At 38.5% G+C, this 25,593-nt stretch overlaps 1 long non-coding RNA gene across 1 annotated transcript in view; it reads right to left on the bottom strand.

Moving 5' to 3' along the window:
- Positions 1-2,480: 2,480 nt before the first annotated feature.
- Positions 2,481-25,593, bottom strand: part of LOC142664054 (uncharacterized) — a 72,401-nt gene continuing 49,288 nt past the window's right edge. The window contains exon 3 of the long non-coding RNA XR_012851181.1: positions 2,481-2,680. This is a non-coding gene — a long non-coding RNA (uncharacterized LOC142664054). The remainder of the gene's footprint in view (positions 2,681-25,593) is intronic.

The raw sequence follows: 25,593 nt of genomic DNA, 5'->3' as shown, positions 1-25,593 counted from the left end.
ATGGGCAGATGTTTGCCGACGTATTTGAGACGTATTTCCAGACTTAAAACGAGGCAAAATACGCCTCGTATACGTCTGAAATTTGGCCGTGTGAACATACCCTCAGAATCATCCAGATGTTCATTTGCAAACTTCAGACAGGCCTGTACATGTGCCTTCTTGAGCAAGGGGACCTTGCGGGCACTGCAGGATTTTGATCCATTACGGCGTAATGTGTTACCAATGGTTTTCTTGGTGACTGTGGTCCCAGCTGCCTTGAGATCATTAACAAGTTCCCCCCGTGTAGTTTTCGGCTGAGCTCTAACCTTCCTCAGAATCAAGGATACCCCACGAGGTGAGATTTTGCATGGAGCCCCTGATCGATGTCGATTGACAGTCATTTTGTATGTCTTCCATTTTCTTACTATTGCACCAACAGTTGTCTCCTTCTCACCCAGCGTCTTACTTATGGTTTTGTAGCCCATTCCAGCCTTGTGCAGGTCTATGATCTTGTCCCTGACATCCTTAGAAAGCTCTTTGGTCTTGCCCATGTTGTAGAGGTTAGAGTCAGAATGATTAATTGAGTCTGTGGACAGGAGTCTTTTATACAGGTGACCATTTAAGACAGCTGTCTTTAATGCAGGCACCAAGTTTATTTGGAGCGTGTAACTGGTCTGGAGGAGGCTGAACTCTTAATGGTTGGTAGGGGATCAAATACTTATTTCTCTGTGCACAATGCAAATAAATATATATAATTTTGAGAATGTGATTTTCTTTTTTTTTTTTTATATAATCTATCTCTCACTGGTAAAATTAACCTAGCCTAAAAATTCTAGACTGTTCATGACTTTGACAGTGGGCAATCTTACAAAATCAGCAAGGGATCAAATACTTATTTCCTCCACTGTATATATATATATATATATATATATATATATATATATATATATACATATATGTTGTGAAAAGGTGACATTTAAATTGTTGGAAATCAACCAAAAGTGTTTACTTATACCCAGGAGGACGTGGATCATATTCTACAGAGACTCACTGGAAATGTTGCTTTTTTTAAGTATACCTACAATTGAAAGTGTGAAAATTCCAAGAGGCTGATTGCTTTGGAACTACATCTCTCTTAATTGGGGGAATATTTTAAGTACCAACGCATATCACGTGGGATGCGATCTCATCTGAGACCCAACTTATTCCCATCGAATATCAGCTTTAAGGAGGGATTTGAGGGCATCTCAAATAAATATTCTCAGGACTTGTTACTATTGAATATTGAATATTTACATAAAAGAAATTGATATGATTAAGATACGACTCAGTGAAAGGGATGGTCAACTCAAGGAGTTGATGGTGGCATCTGAATATCAATTGTATCAAAACAAAATGTCTGATTTTCTCAAGAAATTTTGCAATGAGATTGAGGGAACAAAACGTCAAAAATGGCAACGTGATCTGGATGATTATACATCAGGAAAAATCTATTACTGGCAAGGAGATTAAGCAGAATACAGAGCACCAGTGAGGAAAGATAGAAACATACGGAGACGTCATAAGATGGCAGACAACTTTGTAACCGACTCAGAATTATCGGACGATCCATACAATGTTCATTCTTTGGGGGACAGCACCGAAACCCCAGGAGAAAGCAGTCTCGCAGGGGCGGTAGGAGGCACAAGAGAAATGGTAACCAACACCATATTAAGGGGCAAGGCAACCCTGGTGCGAGGGAATCGCCATTACCAGATGAGGAGAAAGAATCCTTAAGCCTCGTGGTGATTATTTCATCTATTTCATTGAATACGTTGCAATTGAAAGTACTTAATCGTGGGTTATCATTCTATCCCACAAACTTTGCTAATTGGTTTGAATTGGATCTTGATTTAAAGCGTTGCTTTTTAGAATGTTAAAATTAAAGCCACGTTTTTCAGATCAACCCAGTTTAGGTGCTCCTGATTTAAGTGTGCCTTTATATAAAGAGTGCATGTTTGATATGAAGAGTCTAAACTTAACTAAAAAGAGTATACTTCAACCTCCTAAAAACTCACATGAGATAGAGGCATATATTTCATTGGTAGATAAACACATTAAATCATTTTGTATAAAATAACTTAACAGAGAGAACCATCATAGGAATATGACACGGCTAGAACAGATAGCTTTAAAAGAACTAATTTATAATACTTGTCTTACTGTTAAACCAGCATAAAAAGGGTGTGCCATCGTGGTGATGAACACGTCCTTTTATCTGCAAGAAATGGAGACACAATTGAATGATCATGATGTGTATGTTAAACTATCAGGTGACCCCAAGTTTTTATTCATGAACGAATTGGGATTACTTGTTGATGAAGCTTTTTCTACAAAAGTCATTGACAAGGATCCCTGTGAATTTTTGAAGGTCAGACATCCGGTTACTCCACTACCGTACCTTCTCCCTAAGATTCATAAAGACCCATTAAAACCCCCAGGTCGTCCAATTGTATCAGGGAGTGAATCTTTATTTGAGGCAGTTTGCCATGGGGGCTAACTCCTACATCAAGATACCAGCGATTTTCTGGTCAGGATTGGCTCTCTTAGGGTCCCTGGCCAGTCGATCCTTGCCACCCTTGATGTTGAAAGTCTTTACACCTCCATAGATCATTCTTGAGGCGTTGATGCTGCTCTTCATACCTGATGCGTCTGGATTTTTCTAACAAGACAATTGAATTTGTTAGAATATTACTTGCGTTTATACTTACAAAAAATTAAGTCTGCCTGTAGTGAATGCCTGCTAGGTTATGCCGGAGGCATGTCCTAGCAGATGCCTGTCCATTTCAAACGGACAGGCAGTAATACACTGCAATTCAAAAGTATTGCAGTGTATTATAAAGCGATCGGATGATCGCATATTAAAGTCCATTAGTGGGACTAGTAAAAAAGTAAGAGAAAAAGCTTAATAGAGTTAATTTAAAAAAAATTTGGAAACTAATGAAAAATACACTTTTTCCCCTTACAAACTGCTTTACTATTAAAATAAAGTTCAAAACTTACACATATTTGGTATCGCCGCATCCGTAACGACCCCGACTATAAAACCATTACATTATTTAACCCGCACGGTGAACGCCGTAAAACATGAAAAAAAAACTATGGAAAAATTGCTGTTTTCTGTGAATCCTGATTTAAAAAATATGTGATAAAAAGTGATTAAAAGTTGCATCTACTTCAAAATGATACCAATAAAAATGACAAGTCTTTCAGCAAAAAAAAAAGGCCTCATACAACTGCATCGGCGGAACAATAAAAAAGGTATGGCTCTTCAAATATGGAGACACAAAAACAAATAATTTTGAAAAAAAAGCGTTTTCACTGTGTAAAAGTAGTAAAACATAGAAAATCTATACAAATTTGGTATAGTTGCAATCGTAACAACCCGCTGAATCAAATTATTGTGTTATTTATACCACACGGTAAACGGCGTAGATTTAGGACGTGAAAAAGTGTGGCGAAATTTCAGGTTCTTATCTACTCCCCCCCAAAAAAAAAGTTAATAAAAGTTAATCAATCGATAATATGTACCTCAAAATGGTGCTATTAAAAAATACAACTTGTCCCGCAAAATACAAGACCTTATACAGCTATGTCGATGCAAAAATAAAAACGTTATAGCTCTTGGAATGCGACGATGGAAAAACTTAAAAAATACCTTTGTCATTAAGGTTTAAAATAGGCTGATCACTAAGGGGTTAAGAAGGGATCTGTAAGTTTCAATGATTACATCATTATGGTCTCAATGAGATATTGGTATCAGTCTAATTTGTAGTTTGTCAGGTTCCTTCAGTTTTGTGTGGCCGTCTTTGCACATTTCCATCTCTTTCTACATATCGCTATACCATCATTAACCCCTTCCCAACATTTGACGTATGGGTACACCCTGGAAAACTATGCCAGAATTATGTTTTTTTGGTCACCTAGCCTCCCAAAAAATATGATAAAAAGTGATCAAAAAGTCGCATGTATCCCAAAATGGTAGCAATAATAACTACAGCTCGTCCTGCAAAAAAAACAGCCCTCATCCCACTACGTCTATGAAAAAATAAAATTAGTTAAGGCTCCAATAAATCAGGAAATAAAAAAAATATGCAGTTGTGTCAGCCCGAGGGGAACATTTCTTCTCTTTCAAGAGGCGATTTATCAAGGCTGTAAATTTAAGGAACCAGGAAGGGTAGGGCCCAAACATATCCACTGGAAGTGACGGTGCCCGTATTATACCAGGACACCACTTTCCTAGCAAAATTCCCAAAAATGCAAAGGTGCGGAGTATGGACCAAAATGGGGATAAGAAAGGATATTTATCAGTGCGACACTGGCCTGTGCACACATCTATGGATTATTTAATTGTTTTTTTTACCCCATTATTATACCACCTGACTATGCCCCTGTTGTACTCTGCCCAGCTCACATATGCCACCACATTGTAAACGGAAACACCAGCAATACTCAAACAAAACTACTACCAAGCAAAATCCGCCCTCCAAAAGCCAAATGGCGCTCCCTCCCCTCTGAACCCTACAGCGTGCCCAAACAGCAGTTTACTTCCACATATATGGCAATGTCATACAAGGGAGAACCCTTTTAAAAAAAATTGGGGTGTGTGTCTACAGTGGCATAAGCTGGACACAACATATTTGCCACAGAAACGGCATATCTAAGGAAAAATATTAGTTTATAATTTGCACCATCCGCAGCGCATTCGTTTATGGAAAATACCTGTGGGGTGAAAATGCTCACTATACCCCTTAATAAATGCCTTGAGGGGTGTGTTTTCCAAAATGGGGTCACTTTATTTTTATTATTTCACATCTGAGCCCTGCAATTGTGGACCAATACTTTGTAAATCGCCAAATTAGGCCTCGATTTTGCATGCTACTATTTCACTCCTGAGCCCTGTCAAATGTCCAGGCAAAAGATTAGGGTCACATGTAGGATGTTTCTAAAACTGGGAAACACCGCATAATAATTAGAGAGCTGTCTTGTTATGGTCGCAGAAGCTGGGCACCACATATTGGCATATCTATGGAAATAATCCCATTTTCATTCTGCAACATCGAGGCTACACTAATTTCTACAAAACACCTGCGGGGTTACCATGCTCACTACACCCCTAGGTGAATGCATTGAGGGTGTAGTTTCCAAAATATGGTCACTTCTGTGGGGTTTCCACTGTTTTGGTCCCACAGGCCTCCAGAAACCAATCCAGCAAAATCTGCACTCCAAAAGCCAAATGCCGCTCCTTCCCTTCTGAGCCCTATTGTGTGCCCAAATAGCAGTTTATGACCACATATCGGGTATTGCCGTACTCTGGAGAAATTGCTTTACAAATGTTGGGTTCTTTTTTTTCCTTTATTTGTTCATAAAATGAAAAATCTTGAGCTAAAGCTACAATTTATTGAAGAAAAAAGACTGTTTTTATTTTCACTGCCAAATTTTAATAAATTCTATGAAACTTCTGTGGGGTCAAAATGCTCACTACAACCCCAGATGAATTCCTCAAGGGGTGTAGTTTCCTAAATGGAGTCCGTTTTTGTGCGTTTTCATTGCTTTGTCCCCTCAGGTGATTTGCAAATGTGACATGGCCTCCGCAAACCATTCCTGCTAAATTTGAGCTCCAAAAGCCAAATGGCGCTCTTTCCCTTCTTAGCCCTGCCGTCTGTCCTAACAGCTGTTTATGACCACATGTGGGGCATCGTTTTACTCTGGAGAAATTGCTTTACAAATTTTGTGGGCTTTTTCTCCTTTAGTCCTTGTGGAAATGAGAAGAAAATCGCTAAACCTACATTTTCGTTGAAATAATGTAGATTTTAATTTTCACAGTCTACTTCCAATAATTTCTGTAAAAAACCTGAGGGGTCAAAATGCTCACTATACCCCTAGATAATTTCCTTGAGGTGTGTAGTTTCCCAAACAGGGTCACTTTTGATGGATTTCCACTGTTTTGGCAGTGCAAGAGCCCTTCAAACCTGACATGGTGCCTAAAATATATTCTAATAAAAATAAAGCCCCAAAATCCACTATGTGCTCCTTTTGCTTCTGAGGCCGGTGCTTCAGTCCAGTAGCACGCTAGGGCCACATTTGGGATATAACCTTGGCAATAAATATTGGGTTGCATTTCTCTGGTAAAACCTCCTGTGTTACAAAAAATGGATTAAAAATTTATTTCTGCAAAAAAATTTTAAATTTGTAAATTTCACCTCTACATTGCTTTAATTCCTGTGAAACGTCAAAAGGGTTAAGAAATTTTCTAAATGCTGTTTTGAATACTTTGAGGGGTGACATTTTTTAAAATGGGTGACTTTTTTTGTGGTTTCTAATATATAAGGCCATCAAAGACGCTTCACAACTGAACTGGCCCCTGTAAAAATAGCCTTTTGAAATTTTCTTGAAAATGTGAGAAATTGCTGCTAAAGTTCTAAGCCTTATAACGGGCTAGAAAAATAAAAGGACGTTCAAAAAACTATACCAATCTAAAGTAGACATATGGGGATGTTAATTAGCAACAATTTTATGTGGTATAACTGCCTGTCTTACAAGCAGATACATTTAGGCCTTATTTACACAAACGTGTTTCACGTCCGTGATATGCGTGTGAAAATCACACGCGTCATACGGACCTATGTAAGTCAATTGGGCCATTCAGACATTCCGTGTTTTTCATGCAGCGTGTGTCCGCTGTGTGAAACTCACAGCATGTCCTATACTTTAGCGTTTTTTGCGCATCACGCACCCATTGAAGTCAATGAAGGGAAAAAGAAAACCACCTCCTTCATTTGATTTTCTAAACCTCAAAACCGCATGTGATAAGGATGGCATATGCGCGAGAATCACGCAGCTACGCACCAAACACTGATGACACACGGAACTGTAACGCGCAAAAACGCAGCATTTTTTGCGCGCACAAAATGCACACGTTCGTGTAAATAAGGCCTTGAATTGAGAAAAATGCACATTTTTGCAATCTCTTGCTACATTTTTGTGTTTTTTATAATTAAATAAGGAACATATTTTGCCAGTAACATAAAGTCCAATGTGTCACGAGAAAACAATCTCAGAATCGCTTGGATAGGTAAAAGCATTCTGAAGTTATTACCGCATAAAGTGAAACATGTCAGATTTGAGAAATGAGGCTCTGTCAAGAAGGTCAAAGTGGGAAGGAGTTAAACACCAAGCCCGACTTTAGTTTCTGTATGGTTCAGAATGGTTTCTCTAAGCAGTTGGGATCGGGGCTAGCATCAGCACCTGGCAAAGTAGGGTAAGGGTATGTGCACACAATATCGACCATTACGCCTGAAATTACGGAGCTGTTTTCAGGAGAAAACAGCTCCGTAATTGCAGACGTAATTGCTCGTACTCGCATTTTGCGAGGTGTCTATGACGGCCTTAATTTAGAGCTGTTCTTCATTGAATTAAATGAAAAACGGCTCAAATTACGTCCAAAGAAGTGTCCTGCACTTCTTTGACGAGGCAGTCATTTTACGTGTCGTCGTTTGACAGCTGTCAAACGACGACGCGTAAATGACAGGTCGTCGGCACAGTACGTCGGCAAACCCATTCAAATGAATGGGGAGATGTTTGCCGACGTATTGGAGCCGTATTTTCAGGCGTAAATCGAGGCATAATACGCCTCGTTTACGCCTGAAAATAGGTCGTGTGAACCCAGCCTAAGGGGTTAGTAAGGATTTCTGCAACGTCCCAGTATATTGCTTTCATTTTAAACAACTTGTCTATGTCGGAGCACAAACTCGGGACCATGTGCATGCAAGGCAGAAACACTACCAGGGAGACAAAGGCTGCATTATTTTCTTTCTTTCTTTTTTTTTAAAGTATTTTCTCTGCCTAAATACTTTAATATATTATTATACACAGGCATAATGTACTTGAATGTAAAGATTTGGCAGTATTGTTTAAGGGATAAAAAAAGTTTTTCAAAAAATACAGCCAAAAAAATGCATTCGGGTTACAAATGTCTCTAAATATGGTTTTTAGTTGAGGCTACAACCTGCATATTTTTACAGAAAATTGCCAAAGGCAAATGAAGTCTGTTATTTTCCCAACTACACTAAATGAATTAAACTAATAGATACAATCTTTAATAAATAACAGAAATAGGGACACACCACATATAGTTAAAATTACAATACGCACTGACAGATGGGTATGAATACTAATACTGCTAGGTACAATTGAGGTATAATTGTGGTATAATGGTTTTGCTACAGACGTAGCGTCTTCAGGGGGTAGGGGCTAGTCCCTACCCCCTGAAGACGTTACGTCTGTAGCGAAACATGTCGCGGGGGTGGCTTTTCTGAATTTTATCTCAATATCTCTGGCAGTTACTATAGATCACAATCCGCACACTGCTGTTATTTACATCTAACTGTTTGGTCCGGTCTATACTTAGCCATCACTATACCCAGTAGTGTCAGTGCATATTAGGCACATGCTGCTACTCTACACCAACCATTCGTTCTGGTCTACATATGGCCGCAATTATACCTAGCAGTATTAGTATTTATACCCATCTGTCAGTACGCATTGTAAATTTAACTATAGGTGGTAGGTCCCTATTTTTGCTATTTAATAAAGATTGTATCTATTAGTTTAATTAGTTTAGTGTAGATGGGAAAATAACGGGCTTCATTTGCCTTTGGCAATTTTCTGTAAAAATGTAAGTGTTTTGCCCGCCAACTACTAGGACCTTCTATTAATATTTTTGAGTGCAACCTGGCATAGTTACGAATATGATTTAAGGAATATATCATGTTATATCATAACCATTTACAGCTGTCAATGCAATGTTTAATATCTATTTGTATTACATTATTCATATTTTAATGCTTTTCTTTTTATAAAAGTATTTTTCAGTTTCATAATATTTTATGTTAAAAAAAAACTATGCTTGAAGAATACCCGGGTCAAGGGTTAAAACACGCTGAAGATTTTACAGAATAAATATAATATTTATTTGTACATATTTTTACTCTGTTCACGTTCCTGGCTTTTTCTCAGCAGGTTCACTATAGGCCGGTAGCAGCGCCCAGTGTACTGTAATGTGTGTTGGCAGAAAAGGATATTTTTTTTTTACATTGGAGAATTAATGGCAGATAACATTAAATAGTATGTTGTGATATTTCCAGATTGAGCTGTCATAATGACAGCCTCATCTTTCAGTGCGATACTACAGATATAAGTAGAAAATCACAGAAACCACTGAACAGAGTGCTAAATATCACCGTTGTGTTCTTACTAGAAAAACAACCAACTATTTTTAGTTAACATATTTTACACACATATATATATATATATGATACATTTAGAGGATTTTTTTGGGTAAAAGGTTATTGGTTGCATCGGTTGGCAAACCTTGTATACTGGGTCCATATTTACTGTATTTCAGATTCAATTTTTTTTTTATAAGAGGCAAAAATGGGTCTGTAACAGGAAATTTGCCCATCAGCAAAATGTTATTTCCAAGTCTATACATCTATGCTGCAGAACATACACAGGAGTAGCTATAGCGGGTGCAGAGGTAGCAGTCGCACCCATGCCTTGGTGCTTGAGGAAGCCCAAAAGTCCCTCTGCCACAGAGAAGATATCAATATTAAATATATCACTGATGGAGCTTTTGATTTTATATCACAGTACAATATTTGTGGAAAAAGAACTGCAATACTATGATGTTAATAAAAGATTTTTCTCAATGCTTACGTAGTTAGGCTCCATGCACACGACCGTATTTTTCATCAGTAATAACGGACAGTAAATACGAACTCATTCATTTCTATTGGCCATGGACACCTATCAGTATTTTTACTGTTGGGTGTCTGTGCTGAAAAAAATTATAGAACCTGTATTATTCTTGTCCGTAATTACGGCAAGGACTCTCCCATAGAAGTCTATGGGGGCTTCGGTAAATAGGGACAGCTACTGATGTGCATCGGTATACCGTCTGTATTTACGGAAGCATTGCTATGCAACATGCTGATGACATCATGTGCATCCTCCCTCTTTATTTACGGACACCCTTCCGTGTATACGTATGAAATACGGATGCCTACGGATCCGTATTTACGGACAGTATTTTGGGATAGATGAAAATACGGTCGTGTGCATGGGGCCTTACACGGTATGTGTATTATTTCTGAGTTTTTACTATAAAATATGTTAAATCATTTGTATATTTAAAAAATAGATAAATGCAAAACATTGATATTTACATTGTGCATTTTTATTCACAATGTCTATTTCGGGGGCTGTTAAATCTCCAACTAATGCAATTAGAGAGAATTAGATGTAGAAGATTACGTTAGATATGTCATGCATCCCAACTCCATGGGGCTTTATTGGCAAGCAATTCTTTTGATATAAATGTTAGAAGAAATCTACTGTTATTTAGAGAATGCCAATGCAAATTAGTCCAAGGGAAATATTTAGAGAAGGGAAATCATACACGGCATTAATACTAAACAAAACATGGAGATGGAGGGGGCTGTTTTTGAAATAGAATTTGATTAATTCCACCCCCAGTGTCTGTTTATCTCTGTATGTTCCTACTCCTCTATGATTAGAAATCATTCCCGTAAATACTACCAACTCATTGATATAAATACTGCTTTGCGGAAAAACAAAAAAAAGGAATTCTTGAGTGAATTTATTTTATTTGAAATTATTTCATTATGTTTGGAACACAAAAGAATGTGATTGAAGGGACTTGTAGAAGCACTGCTTTCACTATTACAGACGGTCCATTAATGTAATGCCCCTTTCATTCTTTTATTGCTCAACTTGCTTCATTTTCATAAATTATGTTTTTAGATTCGTTTGGGTTTTATTTATTCTTTTTCTTTTATGGTTTTTGTATTTCTCCTGTCCTATGATTTGTCTTGAACATTATGTACTGCAACAGAGTGAGATTGTTATATTGATGTATATCTCTTTCTATGGTCTAATTAAACATTCTTACTAGCAGAAATCATTCATGTCAAAAAATGGTACTTAAATATGTAGATGTGGAATTTTTAACATGCAGTTCTCAAAAAACGCTTTTAAATGTATCTAAAAAATATGGTTCAATACGTTAACACAGCAATGAAGAATGTGTCCGTAAAATATAGTAATTTTGGCTTAGATAATACACTAATTGTGATGCCAAACAACATAAATATAAGAAAAACCTTTCTTAAACGTCAATATTAAAATGAAAAGAATCAGTTCTTTTCCATTTTAAATTATCCTTGCTGGTTAACAAATACATCAGTGTAGTTCATGACAAGGAGCTAGTGTGGCGCTGAAGTCACTACATACTCTGAGTCTTCTGGATTACTAGGTTACCTACTATACTGATCTTTATTTTTCTTGCAACTTTATGATTATCTAGATGGAGATGTGCAGCAGCTTTACTACACCTATATGCCCCTACAGTGTGTTGTGCCCCCCCCCATAGCAAAGCCCTGCCAGGTTAGTATGATAATTACCAGTCACCTTAAGGGAAAACCTTTTGTTTTAATGTTTGCTTTTCTCTACAATTTGAACCAAAGTCTGTACTAGATCACTGGTTGTGACAGATTTCTCAATAACTCTAACTTTGATGTTAAACTCCCAACCTCTATTAAATTGGTCATCCACTGAGTGTTTCATTTGGAATGTCCGGGTGTACTCACAGTCCAGGTCCTTTTGGCAGAGATTAAGGTTATTTTCCATAGGCTCTTGGGACTCTTGCAACCAATCTAGGAAATCAATATTATAATTGAAATCCTTTTTAATTGATATAATCTCAATCTGCACAAAGCCTTCATGTATCGGGTTTGGGACTCAATATGTCTGGTTTGTGCTAAATTTTATTTAGTTGAGGAGGGTCAGTCGTTTAGTCTGTATTTTTTTTTCACCCTGACAGGTGGTTGACCAATACCTAGGATAATTGCACAAAACCTTGAGGCCTCTGGGTCCGTTGAGGGTTTAGATGTTTTGTACAAGGAGATCATTGAAACTTACCTGGCTTGGTGCTGATGCCATCAGTAGGGAAGTACTCAAAAGGAAAGTCTCTATCACATGTGCTTTGTTGCCTCGGCGTAGATTGGTGAATCACCATTTAGAGTTCGACTAGACGAAGAAGGTGATGTTACATTTTCGGCCTTTGGGTCAACTGTGGTAGGAGAGATGTAAACTTCCCAATTGCTTCTACAGGTGACAAGTACTTGCATATATCTCTTGATGGTGTTTGGGGCCCAGGATACGGTAGCAGAGGCAAAGTCAAAAGCAAGGCTGACAATTTGCTGCCTTCTGCAATATAGTTGTTGAGGATTATAATAATAAAGCTTTTATCAACTTTTACTACTTGGTCCCACCAGAGCCAGATTTACTTACAAGCTCAGTACAGGCTCAGTAGGCACGTGCCAATAGGTAGCCCTGACAGAAAGGCACATGTTAGAGAGATCATTTAAATATGAGTGCACCAGAGTTTTGTGTATTTATATGCAAGTTATATATTTATGTATGTTAATAAGGTGTTTGCATTACTTTTGGATAAAAGGAGGATGTATAGGGACAAGGGGAAGGCAGTAGAGGTTTGGTAGATGATTTCCCTAATGTTTTTAGGGACGCACCACAATGGCTTGCTGCACATGCAGTACACTGGAGAAGTGACCAGTCCTAGATATCAAAATATGAGGTGCAGGAGTGGAGAATAAATATAACAATAAGAACAGCAGTCCCAGCATTTAACATATGGCCAATAGATGGGGAGTGCCTACAGGCTTCTTTGTGCCAGGGCTAGAAAAAGGGTACACATGGTAAGGACCAGTAGTCTTATGGAGCCCCCCCCCCCCCCACCGACCAATACTCATCCAATATCTTGTGCCTACTCACAAAATAATCACTACCTAATGCAGACATAAAAAAACACATAGTTCATATCTATAATACTTTTTAAAATATTAGGATTCTTTACAAAATGCATCTTGCCAATGCTTTAATACTCTGGGACATACGAGAGATTTATCAAAACTAGCTCAACATAAAACTGGAGCAGTGGAATCAATCACATTGTTCCTTTAATTTTTACTGTGCCCTAGAAAACAAGGTGGACAGCTGCTCAAATTTCCTTTGCATTAGTTTGTATACATTAATACACCATTATCTCTGTTCTGTCAAATTACTAAGCCGGCAGAGGCAGGACCACCTTATTCAGTTGCCTTTCCTCCAGGGTGGAGCACCACATCTGAAATCTGCCTGCACATTAGACTACTACTGTCACGAAAATGATGGATACAGGATGTAGAGATTATAAAGATAATAAAAAGAGGGTAAGTTAGGATTTCCTCATAGATCACCATTCTGGACCCATTGGACAACATTGTGTCATTTAGATGTTATCCAAATTAAAGGGGTTTTCCAGTGGAGAAGGTTGGCAAATTCCCTCAAAGAATAGAAATGTAATATTGTTACAATTAACCGCAAATGGTGTGCACCACCGGTCTATATATAGTATGCTTGGAGGGAAAAAGGAAAAGGGAAAAGATGGGACAGTGTATGGTTATTTAACAGTATAGATTAAAATATTGTACTTTTAAAATTATTTTTAATATTAAAATTCATATGTTGATATCATTGTGACAAATGCAGAGGACCCCTTTGTCTGCATTCTGTAGGGCCCTGGTGAACAATTAATGCCCAACCTAATTGTATTATATTCCTCTCTCCGTTGTGAGGCATAGACAATATGTGTGCCTATAATTCCTTTGAGCTCTTGCCTGTATATCTGCAAATGACACCTTAGCTCTAATACCTGCAGTGTGGGTAAATCACCATAACTGGTGAGATACAGTGTGGCTTATGAGATATATTGCGACAATTAAATGCCTGATGTTGAATCACATAGCAAACACCTGAAAATGATCTGTACAGTTCTCTATATTGCGCTGTGATAGAGGCTAGATTCTAACTGGAGAGACGAGTACAACCTCGCATCTGACTATTATAGATTATATTTTAAGATTCCAGACCCTGAGGATATAGTCATGTAGTCCCTTCAGTTCAGTTGTGAGTGCACTGAATTAAATTTTCAGCTGAGCACCGACAGCTCGAAATTGTCCTCTTATACTCAGCACTCTCTACTAGATATGTTAGAGAACTGAGTATTGTCTCCTGTTTCGCTGTGTGTCCGCTCGTTTAGAAGTGGAGACAGCAAGAGCACAGCAGAGAGGAGCTAGCAGGGGTACACAGAACGTGGCTCTCGTCTGTGCACCACTGTCACTGATTCTTCCTGTAGCGCTCGGAGCTTGCTGTGGTCAGAGCACCGGACACTACTACTCTGCCTCGCAGTGTCCTCGCTCATGTTCAGAGCAGAGGCAGCGAGAGAGCAATGGTAAGGAACTCATTACTTGTTATTATTGAGAGGTATTGTGAGATATACAGATGTAGCCGTCTTTACCTTGACTTTTAACGCATTAAATAAACAGTGGCTAGATCCCTTATCTTGACTTTTTCAATGGCTTTTGTTGTGTGATATCATGCTGCAGCAAGTTATCAGAAGCAAGTTAAAGATGGCTACATCTGTACATAGTGGTTATGGGGCTAACAGGGTTAGATTAAAAGCTTGTGACACCCGACGCGCGTTTCACCAGCATTTCTGGCTTCTTTTAGGGGTGGCAATTGCCAAAATGACTGCTCTTTTATAGGTCAATTGATGGTTGACATCACAAAGAGCCAATGAGAACAAATTTAGAACATATATTATGTCTCAATGTGTGGTAACAAGGCTTGTAAGTGCAGAGCTCTGTCTATGGCATGCTATTATGTTTGCTAGGTAATGGACAAAAGAGAAGGGTAATAGCCTACTCATCTCAAGTACTACTACTTTGAACTAAAATAGAGCCTGATAATTATTCTTTAACGGACTGGAAAATGATAATATTAGCTCCTATGAGTAAAGTGGAGTTTGAAAATAAAGCACAAAAATTATTATTTTTATAATAATAATGATGATACTGCACTGGTAAACCTAATAGTGGATTGTAGGAACCTAAATGTATATTTTCATGGAAACAGTGACATAAGGTTACTCCATAAAGGGTTAATTGACAACCATTTTATTAATTGTCATTCCATTAGTGGCTGTACTTACAATTAAATGTGAAAATAAATCATATGCATATACGTATAAATATGTATGCATATGAATTCTAAGGCTATGTTCACACAGAGTTATTTTGCAGGCGGAATATATGCCTCAAAATTCAGTTTGGAGGTTTGAGGCAGATTTTCCTCTCCCTGCACGCGTTTTTTGCGCCGTTTTTCACGTAGTTTTTCGCCCATGGCCATTGAGCGCCGCGGGCATAAAACACAGTGAAATACGCTTTCTCTGCCTCCCATTGATGTCAATATGAGGTCAGAGGCGTAAACACCCGAAGATAGGGCATGTCCCTTCTTTCTCCCACGAGCCGGTTTTACTGCTCGCGGGAAAAAGACGCCTCCGCCTCCCATTGAAATCAATGGGAGGCATTTTCTGGCCGTTTTGGACGCGTTTTGCGGCGCGGTTTTCGCGTCAAAAAACTCGTCAAGAAACTCTGTGTGAACATAGCCTAAAGCTCTCCTAATAATACTCAGATTAAGAATTAAGTAATAGAAAGGGGTTTTCCAGCCAGTAAAAATGTATGGCCTATCGTCAGGAGAGGCCATCAATAGCTGATGGGTCGGGGTTCGACTCCAAGGACCCCCACCGATCAGCTGTTTTGAAGGGGTGCAGCAAATTTATGAGTCCTGCTTCCTCTTCTTTTCTACTTGCTCGCTGTGAATCTTCGACATGCATTTAGTGGCGATTCACAGGTATTTCAGCCTTTTCTCCCATTGAAGTGAATGGAAGAAAAGGCTGCTGTGAAGTGCCGCTAAATGCGTGTCGAAGATTCACAGCGAGCAAGTAGAAATTAAGGGGAAGCAGCGCTCACACAAGCGCTGCACCCCCTTCAAAACAGCGGATTGGCGGGGGACCAGGGGGTCAGATCCCGACCCATCAGCTATTGCTGGCTTATGCTGAGGATAGGCCATCATTTTTTACTGGCTGGAAAACCCCTTTGATGTAACATTCTTGAACATAACATCTACAGTATGTGCACTATGTGTTTATTTCTCTATGTGATCATCTATAATACATTCATTTATTTAAATCAATTGTCTTACCAAGAAAGGGATTGACATTGCCAAAAAAAAATACCTTCAAGAAAATACTTTATTTATAATGCTGTTAATGCTATTTTAGAACATACAATAATATTTGTATTATATTCACATGATAATGGTGTTATCTTGGCTGTGCTTTTTATGCTTTTAAGATGCATATTTAATTTTAAAAAGAATGATGTTATGTAATATAAACATGGGAAAGTTTAAAATCATATTCTTTTTGTTTCATTTTTTATATATATGATTTATTCTCATAAAATAAACATTATTTGCAAACAAAAAACAACATAAAACAACATAACAATTGATGCCGGTTTGACACAATTGAAGAAAACACTTTAATTAATGTCTCACTGCCACTTTTGAAACTTGAAAATTATAATAGCCCTTATGATCTCTCTGATACATACAGGGAGTTGGACCAGAGTATTCTCAAGAGGTGAAATATGGCTTTAAATTTTCAAGTATCCATTATCTGCTTATAATTTTCTCAGTGACCTTATACAATCATTTTAGCATGATTATGTGTATACTGATATTGAGAGGTAAGATATTTATGTACAATTCAACAAACATTGTTTATGTAGGAAAATGCAATACTGTAGAATCCACAAAAATAAAAGGGTAAAGCTTTGTTCACGCATTGGAATTTTCACGCTGATTCTGACGCGTTTTCCGCATTGGAATCAACGTGAATTCTGTCAGTAACAAAGCTCTTATTGACGTCAATGAGAAACCGCCACATTGTATGGACCGGCACGAAATTTTAGGGGGAGAAACGCCTCACTGAAAAAAAACGCCATGTTGCTTCTTGACGCAGTTTTGGTGGCATATTCTGCAGCAAAAACTGTGTCGGAAGCCACAAGCAGATTATCCCTATTAAATGGGCATAATCTGCATGCAGAAAATGTGGAATATTGTCACAATACATGTCAGATTTTACCGCTGGAAAAATTGTCATGTGAATATACCCTTACACATTTCTTACTAATAAAAAAAAATTGCTTGTGTTTCAAAGGTTTATGCAGGGTTGGTTTAGGGGGTGACAAATTGGACAATTGCCCAGGGCCTCATTTTCTAGGAAAACCATAGGACTAGATACCCAGAAGCAATCTGAGGGTAGAACAGAAAAATATTCCACACCCCTATCAGGCCCAGTGGAAGGGCAGAATGCTTATTGTCATTGCGCACACTGCCCAATAATAGATTAAACTCTTACCGCCCTACGCCGTATATAAATTCAAGCCCAGCGTTTAAGCCCCTTCTCGATGGGTTGCCATGGCATGATTGATGCAGGTGTCTCGAAAAATGTTCTGCAGTCATGACACGCAATTAGGGTTGCAGACCTCCATTTATTAAAATAATGTACGTGTTAGGGGCTTGAGGCGACATTAAGGCACATGGATGTGAGATACATCTGTGGTGCCTATGTCTACCTCTCTGGTTGATGGCAGTGTCTGTTTATAATATTCACTGACCATTTTCCGCTCTACTTTCTAGATTTATAGCGAATTGAGAGGTTTTGCTTAAATTATTCGACAGTTCTAATTGAGTACACTGCTGCTCATAAATATGCTTGATTTACACCATCCTCAGGCACTATAGTAATATTTCCCCTCTGTTCATTGTTTGATAGACATTACTCTACGTATATGACCTTAGTCTCGTATCTTAGAAATCACTATAGTTACCTGTTCCCACTTCCAATATGGCCGCATCCGCGCTTTCGCCATAGTGCGCCTGCATCCGGATATCCCTGTTGCCGAGATTGTGATATAACCACCTGACGCATGCGCAGTAGCGCTCTCTGCTGGCCATAATGGCGGCGCCGTGATCAGGATGAATCCAGGAGGTGATTATTTTTAATACAGACACCGTTTTTCACAGGTGTTTAGAATTAACTTCATTGGATAGTTTAGTTAGAATGTTATCTGTACGATGCCATCTCTTAATTATCCATCTTATTTATAGATTTTATGTCTGTATTTTATTCACTGCTTTACATGATACACTTTGAATATGTTCTATATTGTGTTTTGATACATTTTTTGCTTGATGTCAATATTGATTGTTAGAGATGAGCGAACCGGGACAACCGAACCCGGTTTCGGTCCGAACTTCAGGAAAAGTTCGGTTCGCAGCGAATCCGAACTTCACCGGGTTCGGCCGAACCCGTTTTGACCGAACCCGGTCAAAAATATTATACAAATCGGCAGCCACTTATCTCTATCAATCACTGATAGAGAAAAGAGGCTGCTGATTAAAAATAAAATAAAAAGCATTTCATACGTACCTGGTCGTTGTCTTGCGGAAGAGTCCCTCTTCTTCCTCCAGTCCGACCTTCTCTTCTGACGCGGCAGCCTGTGATTGGCTGTAGAGGCCTCTGCAGCCTGTGATTGGCTGCAGAGGCCTCTGCAGCCCGTGATTGGCTGCAGCGCTCACATGGGCTGCATCGTCATCAAGGAATGTCGGGCCGGATGTCGCGAGGGACGCGTCACCAAGGCAACGGCCAGGAGACCGGACTGGAGGAAGCAGGGAGTTCCCGGTAAGTATGAACGGCTTTTTTTTTTTACAGGTACTCTATATTGTGATCGGTAGTCACTGTCCAGGGTGCTGAAACAGTTACTGCCGATCAGTTAACTCTTTCAGTACCCTGAAGTGTGACTATTTACTGACGTCGCCTAGCAACGCTGCAGTAATGACGGGTGCACACATGTAGCCACCCGTCATTACGGGGCCTCATGCACACGACCGTAAAAACACCCGTTATTAAGGGTCGTAATTACGACCCGAAATAGCGGGCCCATAGACTGTACGATGCCATCTCTTAATTATCCATCTTATTTATAGATTTTATGTCTGTATTTTATTCACTGCTTTACATGATACACTTTGAATATGTTCTATATTGTGTTTTGATAAATTTTTTGCTTGATGTCAATATTGATTGTGTGTTAATTGACACCATGTTATATACACTGTAATATGCACTTGTTATGTGCTTGAGAAAGGCTCTAGAGGACAGAGCTGAAACGTTGCACATGGGGCAATAAAGTATCCTCACTTTTTTCACCATACTGCGGAGTGCTGCCTATTTTTTGAAGTTTGTATAGGTGGAACCTAGGTCTGGTTCCTAAGGCTTGCACCCATTTTACACCGGTGCTGCTGGGTTTTCTATTTTTGCTGTCTATATATATATATTTATATATATATATATATATATATATATATATATATATATATATATATATATATATATACTACCGTTCAAAGGTTTAGGGTCACTTAGAAATTTCCTTATTTTTGAAAGAAAAGCACAGTTTTTTTCAATAAAGATAACATTAAATTAATCAGAAATACACTCTATACATTGTTAATGTGCTAAATGACTATTCTAGCTGCAAACGTCTGGTTTTTAATGCAACATCTACATAGGTGTATAGAGGCCCATTTCCAGCAACCATCACTCCAGTGTTCTAATGGTACATTGTGTTTGCTAACTGTGTTAGAAGGCTAATGGATGATTAGAAAACACTTGAAAACCCTTGTGCAATTATGTTAGCACCGCTGTAAACAGTTTTGCTGTTTAGAGGAGCTATAAAACTGACCCTCCTGTGAGCTAGTTGAGAATCTGGAGCATTACATTTGTGGGTTCGATTAAATTCTCAAAATGGCTATAAAAAGAGAGCTTTCATGTGAAACTCGACAATCTATTCTTGTTCTTAGAAATGAAGGCTATTCCATGCGAGAAATTGCCAAGAAACTGAAGATTTCCTACAACGGTGTGTACTACTCCCTTCAGAGGACAGCACACACAGGCTCTAACCAGAGTAGAAAGAGAAGTGGGAGGCCCCGCAGCACAACTGAGCAACAAGACATGTACATTAGAGTCTCTAGTTTGAGAAATAGACGCCTCACATGTCCTCAACTGGCAGCTTCATTAAATAGTACTCGCAAAACGCCAGTGTCAACGTCTACAGTGAAGAGGCGACTCCGGGATGCTGGCCTTCAGGGCAGAGTGGCAAAGAAAAAGCCATATCTGAGACTGGCTAATAAAAGGAAAAGATTCATATGGGCAAAAGCACACAGACATTGGACAGAGGAAGATTGGAAAAAAGTGTTATGGACAGACGAATCGAAGTTTGAGGTGTTTGGATCACACAGAAAAACATTTGTGAGATGCAAAACAACTGAAAAGATGCTGGAAGAGTGCCTGACGCCATATGTCAAGTATGGTGGAGGTAATGTGATGGTCTGGGGTTGCTTTGGTGCTGGTAAAGTGGGAGATTTGTACAAGGTAAAAGGGATTTTGAATAAGGAAGGCTATCACTCCATTTTGCAATGCCATGCCATACCTTGTGAACAGCGCTTGATTGGAGCCAATTTCATCCTACAACAGGACAAAGACCCAAAGCACACCTCCAAATTATGCAAGAACTATTTAGGGAAGAAGCAGGCAGCTGGTATTCTATCTGTAATGGAGTGGCCAGCGCAGTCACCATATCTCAACCCCATACAGCTGTTGTGGGAGCAGCTTGACCGTATGGTACGCAGAAGTGCCCATCAAGCCAATGCAACTTGTGGGAGGGCCTTCTGGAAGCATAGGGTGAAATTTCTCCCGATTACCTCAGCAAATTAACATCTAGAATGCCAAAGGTCTGCAATGCTGTAAGTTTGAAGGAGAAAATTATTATTTCAAATAAAAATAATTATTTCTAACCTTGTAAAAGTCTTGACTATATTTTCTAGTCATTTTGCAACTCTATTGATAAATATAAGTGTGAGTTTTCATGGAAAACACAAAATTGTCTGGGTGACCCCAAACTTTTGAACGGTAGTGTATATATATATATATATATATATATATTTATACTATTATAGAAAACCCGTAAACGTCCTGAAAAATGGCTGAAAATTTGGAAGCCGAATGCCTCCAAACATCTGTCCTTGATTTCAATGGGAAAAACGGCGTTCTGTTCTGACGGGGCGTTTTTTACGCGGTCATTTATTAAAACGGCTGCGTAAAAAAACGGCCGTGAAAATGAATTGCATGTCACTTCTAGAGCCGTTTCTACAGCCGTTTTTCATTGACTCTGTAGAAAAACAGCTCCAAAAATGGGCGTAAAAAACGTCGCAAAAATCGCAAGCGGCCTAAGAAACGTCTGATAATCAGGAGCTGTTTTCCCTTGAAAACAGCTCCGTATTTTCAGATGTTTTTTAGTAAGAGTGTGAACATACCGTGATAACTCTCAGAGTACAGATAATGTAGTAGTGTTACCTGCAGTCCTATGTAACACCACAGATAACACAGTGATAACTCTCTGAGTACAGATAATGTAGATGTTACCTGCAGTCCTATGTAACACCACAGATAACACTGCGATAACTCTCTAAAACAACAGATAATGTAGATGTTACCTGCAGTCCTATGTAACACAACAGATAACACAGCGATAACTCTAAGTACAGATAATGTAGTAGACACACAGAAATATATACAAATACAGATACATATATAGGCACTTAGACACACAAATACACACACACAAAGACACACATACTGGAACTTATACACACACAAGCACAGAGACACACAGACAAATAGAGTTACAAACAACAGACAGACTGAGCACTCACATCTCCTTCCTAACAGGCTTCGTGCATGTCGGGCTGTGGGCGGAGCTAACTGTGCCTCAGACACCACGTCCTTGCCAAATATATATATGATATGTAGTTCTCAAATTTAAGACAATGAAGGCTTAAAGATGGATGTCTAGAAATAAGTGGCATGTGATGTGTGATGTCCCAAACAACAGGGAGAGAGGGGAGAGGAGAGAGGAGATAACCACGTGTTCAGTGTACAGATTGTCACACAAACAGGAGATAAACATCAGGGGCATGAAAATGTGACCGTGTGTGAGACCTGGCTTACATAGGAAATTCAGCAACAGATTGTACATTCGTATTTGATTAATCCTGCTGCAGTAAAACCATTTGTATACAGTTTTTAAAGATCGGATAACCCATTGTTAAAGATTGGATAACCCGTGTTTTTATTTCCAAAATATTGTAGATTTCTATGAATATTTTTAGGTAGGTGACTATAAAGAATTTATTGGGTAATTTGTACTTTGATTCTTTTTATCACCGAGATAAACTTTTGGGCGTTTTATGTGCTTTCATTGGCGTTTTTGTGGTGCATTTTTTGGTGCAGCCAGCTGTTATATTAAAGTCTATAATAACATAGAAAAAGCACTACATACACTGTGTTTTTGCTTGTAGTTTTTGTTACATTTTTGTGGGTTTAGTGTTTTTTTTTTTCATAAGCTTTCCTATAGGACTTCTAAAACAGCAGAACAAATACAAAATTATACTTAATAAAAAATGTCGCCAAAAACGCCAATAAAAACACCATAAAAAAAAGCTGTTTTAAAATTATTTTTCATACAGTTTAAAATACCAATGAAAACAACTATGGGTAAGGGAAGCCTGAGAGGAAGTGTTGGTGGTCCTAAAGGAGTTCAAAAGAATGGCTTCCAAGATCTATGAAAGAAGCAGTGATTATTCTTATAACTGGCAAATATCCTCCAGCTTTAGATTTGTATTATTGGTTTCCGTTTTTCCATTACACCGTGGATACCACCAGTGGCTGAAGGAAACCACTGACTTTAATGGGTTCCGTTGGCTTTCCATCGGGGTGTCCGTGGTTTTACCGGAAACAATAGGGCATAATGCTGCGCTACTGATTCCAGTAATTCGACGCAGCCTCCAACGCAGATGTGAACAGAGCCTAATATAAGGTGGTTAATTATGAATTTACAAATGCTCCTAGAGAATTGAGGCTTTTGATTCAGTTTAGTTGAGGTACTAAGATAAATGGGATTTGATACTAAATTTATGGAATAGCTAAAGTTGTTACACCATGATCCGCAGACAATGATTAGTATAAATATGTTAATGTCACATTCATTTTCAACAGGTAATTCTTTTTTTTTCTTGCTTGTCATCTTGTGCTAAACAAAAAAACAAAGCAGTGGATGACATTTTAGGATATATATTCAAACCATTTGATACTCAAATGTACAAAGGCTTCATTATGATGACTGTATTCTAGTGAGTCATCAAAAATATGCAGTCAATAAGTACTAACAACTAACAACGAGACGGAGGCCATGAAGTATAGATGTGACTTGACCCATGACATTGATAATTGTCAACAAAGTTGTATTATAAATGAATTCTATATCTATTTTAATGTCTTTAGAATGTGATTTCATAAATCATTTCTCAATTCTATTGTTAACCCCTTAAGGACGCAGCCTAGTTTGGGCCTTAAGGCTCAGAGCCCATTTTTCAAATCTGACATATTTCACTTTATGTGGTAATAACGTCGGAATGCTTAAACCTATGCAAGCGATTCCGAGATTGTTTTCTCGTGACACTTTGGGCTTCATGTTCGTGGTAAAATTTGGTCGATATATTCAGTCTTTATTTGAGAAAAATTGCAAAATTTAGAGAAAATTTAGAAAAAATAGCATTTTTCAGAATTTAAATGCATCTGCTTGTAAAACAGACGGTTATACCACCCCAAATAGTTACTAGTTCACATTTCCCATATGTCTACTTTAGATTAGCATCGTTTTTAGAACATTATTTTATTTTTCTTGGACGTTACAAGGCTTAGAACATAAACAGCAATTTCTCATATTTTTAAGAAAATTTCAAAAGCCTTTTTTTTAAGGTACCTGTTCAGTTCTGAAGTGGCTTTGAGGGGCCTATGTATTAGAAACCCCCATAAAGCACCCCATTTTAAAAACTAGACCCCTCAAAGTATTCAAAACAGCATTTAGAAAGTTTTTTAACCCTTCAGGCATTTCACAGGAATTAAAGCAAAGTGGAGGTGAAATTTGCAAATTTCGTTTTTATTTCTGAATTTCAATTTTATTCTATTTTTTTTCTGTAACAAAGAAGGTTTTACCAGAGAAACACAACTAAATATGTATTGTCCAGATTCTTCAGTTTTTAGAAATGTCCCACATGTGGCTCTAGTGCGCTCGTGGAATAAAACACAAGCCCCAGAAGCAAAGAAGCACCTAGTGCATTTTGGTGGTGCTTTTTTATTGGCATATATTTTAGGCAGCATGCCAGGTTTGGAGAGGTGTTGAGGTGCCAAAACAGTAGGAATCCCCCAAAACTGACCCCATTTTGGAAACTGCACCCCTCAAGGAATTAATTTATGGTTATTGTTACCATTTTGACCCCGTAGTTTTTTCACAGCGCGTATTTGAATTGGGCTGTGAAATTAAAAGAATGACAATTTTTCCAATAAGATGTCATTTTTGATCAGAATTTCTTATTTTCACAGGGAACAAAATGCCCCATTTTGTTGCCCAATTTGTCCTGAGTGCGGCAATACCCCATTTGTGGTGATAAACTGCCGTTTGGGCCCATGGGAGGGCTCAGAAGGAAAGGAGCGCTATGTGTTTGTTGGAGTCCAGATTTTGCTGTATTGGTTTTCGGGTGCCATGTCGCATTTGCAGAGCCTCAGAGGTATCAAAGCAATGGAAACCCACCAAAAGTGACCCCATTTTGGAAACAAAACCCCTCAAGGAATTTATTTATGGGTGTTGTGACCATTTAGACCCCACAGTTTTTTCACAGAATTTATTTGAATTGGGCTGTGAATTCAAAAAAATGAAATTTTTTCCAATAAGAGGTAGTTTTGGCTCAAAATTTCTTATTTTCACAAGGAATAAAATACCCCAATTTGTTGCCCAATTTGTCCTGAGTGCCGCAATACCCCATTTGTGGTGATAAACTGCCGTTTGGGCCCATGGGAGGCCTCAGAAGGAAAGGAGCGCTATGTGTTCTTTGGAGCCCAGATTTTGCTGGATTGGTTTTCGGGTGCCATGTCGCATTTGCAGAGCCCCAAAGGTATCAAAGCAATGGAAACCCACCAGAAGTCACCCCATTTTGGAAACTACACCCCTCAAAGAATTTATTTATGGGTGTTGTGACCATTTAGACCCCACAGTTTTTTCACAGAATTTATTTGAATTGGGCTGTGAATTAAAAAAAAATATATTTTTTCCAATAAGAGGTAGTTTTGGCTCAAAATTTCTTATTTTCACAAGGAATAAAATACCGCATTTTGTTGCCCAATTTGTCCTGAGTGTGGCAATACCCTATTTGTGGTGATAAACTGCCGTTTGGGCCCATGGGAGGGCTCAGAAGGAAAGGACCACCATGTGGCCTACTGGGAATTTTCTGGTGCTAAGTCGTGTGTGCAGAAGCCCCTGAGGTATCAGTACAGTTGAAACCCCCGAGAAGTGACCCCGTTTTAAAAACGACACCCCTTAAGGAATTCATCTAGAGGTGTAGTGAGCATTT

Source organism: Rhinoderma darwinii, chromosome 11 (genome assembly GCF_050947455.1).
Source record: "Rhinoderma darwinii isolate aRhiDar2 chromosome 11, aRhiDar2.hap1, whole genome shotgun sequence".
NCBI classification, from domain to species: Eukaryota; Metazoa; Chordata; class Amphibia; order Anura; family Rhinodermatidae; genus Rhinoderma; species Rhinoderma darwinii.
Note: the sequence above shows the minus strand (reverse complement) of the source record. Positions and strands in the feature narration are given on the sequence as shown.